The sequence below is a fragment of the Dasypus novemcinctus genome, chromosome 4 (genome assembly GCF_030445035.2).
Source record: "Dasypus novemcinctus isolate mDasNov1 chromosome 4, mDasNov1.1.hap2, whole genome shotgun sequence".
In the NCBI taxonomy this organism is placed as follows: domain Eukaryota; kingdom Metazoa; phylum Chordata; class Mammalia; order Cingulata; family Dasypodidae; genus Dasypus; species Dasypus novemcinctus.
Genome location: NC_080676.1, coordinates 14,136,727 through 14,142,726, shown reverse-complemented (window position 1 = coordinate 14,142,726; position 6,000 = coordinate 14,136,727).

Here is a 6,000-nt window from a genome sequence, read left to right as displayed (position 1 = left end):
ACACCTGTCAAGAGACACAGATTGGCAGAATGGACAAGGAAATATGACTCATCCAAGTGTGTCTAAAAGAAACCCACCTTAGACCCAGGGATTCAAGGAGGTTGAAAGTGAATGGCTGGAACACAATCTTACAAGCTAACAATAATAAAACATGGACAAGAGTAGCAACACTAATAGTGGACAGAATAGATTTTAAATACAAAACTATTGTGAGAGACAAAGATGTACACTACATATTAATAAAGGTGTAATCTTTCAAAAAGAAAGAACAATCATAAACATTTATGTGACTAACCAGGGTGCCTCAAAATAAATGAGGCAAGCACTGGAACAACTAAGTGGAGGAGTTAATGTCTCTACAATTATAGTGGAGGATTTTAATATACCATTATCACCATGAGACAGAATATCTCAACAGAGACTCAATAAAGAAGAAAAGATTTTGAATAATATATTAGGGGATCTGGACTTAATAGACATTTACAGAACACTACTCCCAAATGCAGCAGGATATGCATTCTTCTCAGGTGCACAAGGATCATTCTCCAAGATAGACCACAAACTAAGCCACAGAGAAAGTCTTAGTGAATTCAGAAAGATGGAAATCATACAAAATAATTTCTCTGACGACAGTGGAATGAAGCTGGAAATCTGCAAGGGCCAGAGAACCAGATTAGACACAAAGATATAGAAGTTAAACAACACACTCTTTGACAAACAGTGGTTCAAGGAAGAAATCTCAAAAGATATCAGTAACTACCTTGAAACTAATGAAAATGACAACAGAACTTTTCAAACTTATGGGATGTAGCAAAAGCTGTAGGGAGAGGGAAATTCATAGCCATAAATTCATATATCAAAAAAAGAAGAAAGAGTTAAAATCAAAGACCTAACTGCACACTTGGAGGAATTTCTAAGAAAACAACAAACTAACCCCAAGGAAAGAAGAAAGAAAGAAATAAGAATGATGACAGCGAACTGAATGTAATAGAAAATATTAAAGCACTAGAAAAAATAAACAAAACCAAGAGCTGATTCTTTGAGTAAAATTGACAAACCCTTAGCTAGACTAACAAAGAAAAAAAAGAGAGAGGCAAATATGCAAAATAAGAAATGAGAAAGGGGAAATCACCAGTGACCCCACAGAAATAAAGACTATCATAAGGGGATACTTTGAAAAACAATGCCAGCAAGAAGGTCAATTTAGAGAAAATGGAAAATTGATGATCTCAACAAACCAATCACAAGTAGAGAATGAGTCATTAAAAACCTCCCAAATAGAAAAGCTCCAGATCAGATGACATAACAGGTGAATTCCACAAATATTCTGGAAATAACTAACACCAATTTTGCTTAAAATCTTCCAAAAAAATCAAAATAGAAGGAACATTGCCTAACTCATTCTATGATGCCAACATTACCCTAATCTCAAAGCCAAACCAAGACACCACAAGAAAGGAAAATTACAGACACATCTCTCTAATGAATCTAGATGCTAAAATTCTCAAGAAAATACTTACTAATCATATTCAACAACACATCAAGCCAATTATACACCATGACCAAGTGGGCTTCATTCCTGGTGTTCAAGGATGGTTTAACATAAGAAAATCAAACCCTGTAATACACCACATTAACAAATCAAATGAAAAATATCACATGATCATATTTATAGATGCAGAGAAAGCATCTGACAAAATAGGGAACACTTTCCTGATAAAAACATTGCAAAAGATAGAAAAAGAAGGAAACTTTCTGAACACGATAAAGCATATAAATGAAAACCCACAGCTAACAATTTACAAAGATGAAATCCAGAAAGCTTTCCCACTAAGATCAGGAACAAGACAAGGATACCCCTACCACCCTTCCTATTTAACACTGTGTTAGAAGTACTTACTTGAGCACTGAGGCAAGAAACAGATATAAAAGGCATCTAAATTGTAAAGGAAGAAGTCAAAATTTCATTATTTGCAGATGACTTGATCCTACACATAGAAAGGCCTGAGAAATCTACAACAAAGCTTCTAGAACTTATAAATGAGTTCAGTAAAGTCACAGGTTATAAGATCAATGTGCAAAAATCAGTAGCATTTCTGAACACCAATAATGAGCAATCTGAGGAGGAAATCAAGAAAAGATAACATTTACATTAATAAGTAAAAAAATCAAATACCTAGGAATAAATTTAACTAAAGATGTAAAAGACTTATATACAGAAAACTACACAACACTGGTAAAGGAAATCAAAGACTTAAATAAATGGGAGAATAGTCTCTGTTCATGTATAGGAAGACAAAATATAATTAAGATATCTATCCTACCAAACTTATCTACAGATTTAGTGCATTCCCAATAAAAAAACAATACAGCATTTTTTAATGAATTGGAAAAACTAACTATGAAATTTATTTGGAAGGGAAAGAGGTCCCAAATAGCCAAAACCATATTAAAAAAAAAAATGAAATCACAGGTATCATACCACCTGATTTTAAAACATACTACAAAGCTAAAGTGGTCAAAGCAGCATGGTATTGTCATAAGGATAGATATACTGACATACTGAACGGAATTGAGAGTTTGGATATAGATCCTCGCATATACAGTCATCTGATATTTAACAAGGCCACCAAGCCCACTCAACCGGGAGAGAATGACCTCTTCAACAAATGGTGCTTGGAGAACTTGATATCCATATGCAAAAGAATGAGAGAGGAATACCATCTCACATCTTATACAAAAGTCAGCTCAAGATGGATCAAAGATCTAAATATAAGAGCCAAGACCATAAAGACCTTGGAATACAATATAGGGAAGCATCTACAGGATTTTGTAATAGGAAATGTTTTCATGAACTTCACACATAAAGCACAAGCACTGAAAGGAAAAATAGATAAATGGGATCTCCTCAGAATTAAAGCCTTTTGCACCTCAAAGGAGTTTATCAAGAAAATCAAACTACAGCCTACCCAATGGAAGAACATATTTGGTAACCATATCTGATAGGAGACTAATATCCAGCATACCCAAAGAAATCCTCTGTCTCAAAAATAAAAAGCAAAACAACCCATTTAAAAAATGAATAAGAGATTTGAACAGATTTTTTTCCAAAGAAGAAATACAAATGGCTAAAAAGCACATGAAAAGATTCTTAACATCACTAGTTATTAGGGGAATACAAATCAAAACTACAATGACATACCATCTTATATCCATTAGACTGATGGCTATTTAAAAATACAGAAGACTACAAGTGTTGAAAAGAATGTGGAGGAATGGGAACCCTCATCCACTGCTGGTGAGAATGTAGAAGGATCCAGCCATTCTGGAGGACAGTCTGGCAGTCTGTCAGAAAACAAACAAACAAACAAAAAACAACTAGCTATAGATTTGCCATATGACCCAGCAATTCTACTGCTGGGTACATATCCAGAAGAGCTGAAAAGAAGGACATCAACTGATATATGCACACCTAAGTTCATAGAATTATTCACTATTGTCAAAAGTTGGAATCAACCCAAATGACCATCAACAGATGAATGGATAAAAAAAAAATATGGTATATACATATAATGGAATACTAGTCAGCTGTAAGAAGGAATATAGTACTAGTACATGGGATAACATAGGTGAATCTTGAGAACCTTATGTTGAGTGAAATAAGCCAGGCATTGAAGGACAGATATTACATGACCTCTCTGATATTAAGCAAATCAAGCTGTCTCAGAGAGCTAGAGACTGGAAGTTAGGCTTAAAGGAAATAGGGACAGAGAGGAAGGTTGTAAGCCAACAACCACATGGGTGAAATTAATGATAAAGTGGAGGTTAGTAGTTGCGCAGTGAAGGGATATAATGGAGGCATATGGATATTATTGAGTTGGGCTTTGCAGGTTTGAAGGGGAACAGGGTTTGGAGGATAGGTCAGATGGGTCAAGGAATCGAGGGGAGGGCTGGGGGGGGGGAAAGTGAGCATGGGAGATTTTGGGGTATGTGGTTGAAACTATAATGTTGATAAAACTCTTTAGGAAATATAATAAGGAAGTTACTGGTTTAAGGTGTTTGATGGGGGACATCTGGCAAAGGGTGCACCTGGGACAGGCTTCTAGGGAATGTGTGAGTGCTCATCATGTCATATTTTGTTATATCAGTGGGTGGAGACCCGTACAATGAGCAGGAAGGTGTTAAGCCCGCATCCTTGGAAGGTCTGAAGTTCTCAAACAGAGGGGAGTGTTTCTTTTGAAAGCAGGGGTGGCAACCAAAGGGGGAGGACAGACCAGTGTGTCAAGCCCTCAGTATTGTTGCAAGTATTTATTAATTTTGTCCTTCATGCAATGAAGCTTGGTGGTCACTTTGGACACTGAGGGGAGTGGGAGAGAGGAATAGAATAGTTGTAAGAGAGGGTAACAGGGAGTCAATGGAAGTGTTCTGCATGACCCTGCAATGATGGATATAGGTCATGTTAAATATCACCAAAAGTTTATAAAGGTGTATAGTCTAAAATGTAAACCATAACATAAACCACGACATAACCAAAATTTATAAAAGTGTACAGTCTTAAATGTAAACCATAATATAAACCATTATGGAACCATGGTTGGCAGCTATGTTTCAATATCTGTACATCAGTTGCTGCAAATATAATATCCACATGTAAAAAAATCATTGCTGGAAATTGGGAAAAGGGTCTCATGTTGAGTATATGGGAGTTCCCTATATTCTATATGTGACTTTTCTGTGACTATTTTGAAGACCTAATATTTTTTTAAAAAAGGATCTAGGCATTGTACATACAGGGCAACAACTATTACTTGATGAAAGGCAAAATGTCAAAAAATTTTTTTCTTATATTTTTAATTTTTGCTTTATTTTTGTTTTTCTAAATTATTATATATTCTAATATTAATCTTTAAACCTATCATTATCATTTCATTTTCCTATTAATTGAAGTTGGCAGTATATTGGACTTCATTTCTGAAGAAGTTTTGGATCACAGAGGAGTTCAACTATGACAGGGGAGGAGTATTGATGTGGGGTGTCATTGATGAGGGAATGTATGGATGGGAGGAAGTTCTCCATGGCATGCATATAGGGTATATAGATATGTTTGAATATTTACTTAGGTATTAACATAGGAGGTAGAATTTCACATGACAACAGAGGGAGTGCTGAGTTCCCATTCTGGGAAACTCTGTCACATTCCCCAATGGAGCAGCAACAATCTTCCAAGTATGAGGGCAAAGACCAGTGTAGAAGGAAGGTCCAATAACACTCCCTTGATATTGATGACTATGCTTATGAGCCTGTGTGTTTAAAATTTCAACAAGGCTTAGAGCTGCAGGGTACCTAAGAGTAACCTCCTGAGAGCCTCCCTGTTGCTCAAATGTGGCCATTCTCTAAGCAAAACTCAGCATGTAAATGCATTACATTCTCCCCATAATGGGACATGACTCCCAGGGATGAGCGTCTCTGGTACTGAGGGATTACTGCCAAGCACCTGCTGGTAATGCAACTAGAAAAAGACCTTGAATAAAGGGGGAAATGGTAAAGAGAAATGAGTTTATATGGCTAACAGTCTTCAAAATGAGAAGGGAGGTCATCAGAGGGGTCACACTAATGCACATCTCAGCAGAATCTCAGAGCCAGTCAAAGTAGATACAACCCCAGGTAGTGGTGCTCTTGAGGGCTGCAGAGACACCCAGGTCCTACCATCATGACAGATGGCTCTGGAGTTCAGTGCCTTGCAAGTAGGCCCTACTTTGGAATTTGTGCTCCTGAGTGTGATGGAGTGAGACTCAGATGTGACCTCTCTGCACATGCCTCTTCTGTCACTTTTACTGAAACTCCCATTGGCACTGTGGTTGGTGTATGCTCAGGAGACTTGAATCTTTGGACTGTCTATGTACCAGCTGTGTCCTGAGCCTCAGCAGAGTTGCAGCACAGACTCTCTGGTTTGTTGGACTTACCCAGGTCAGCTAACAGGGAGGTTAGGATGGTCAGCCA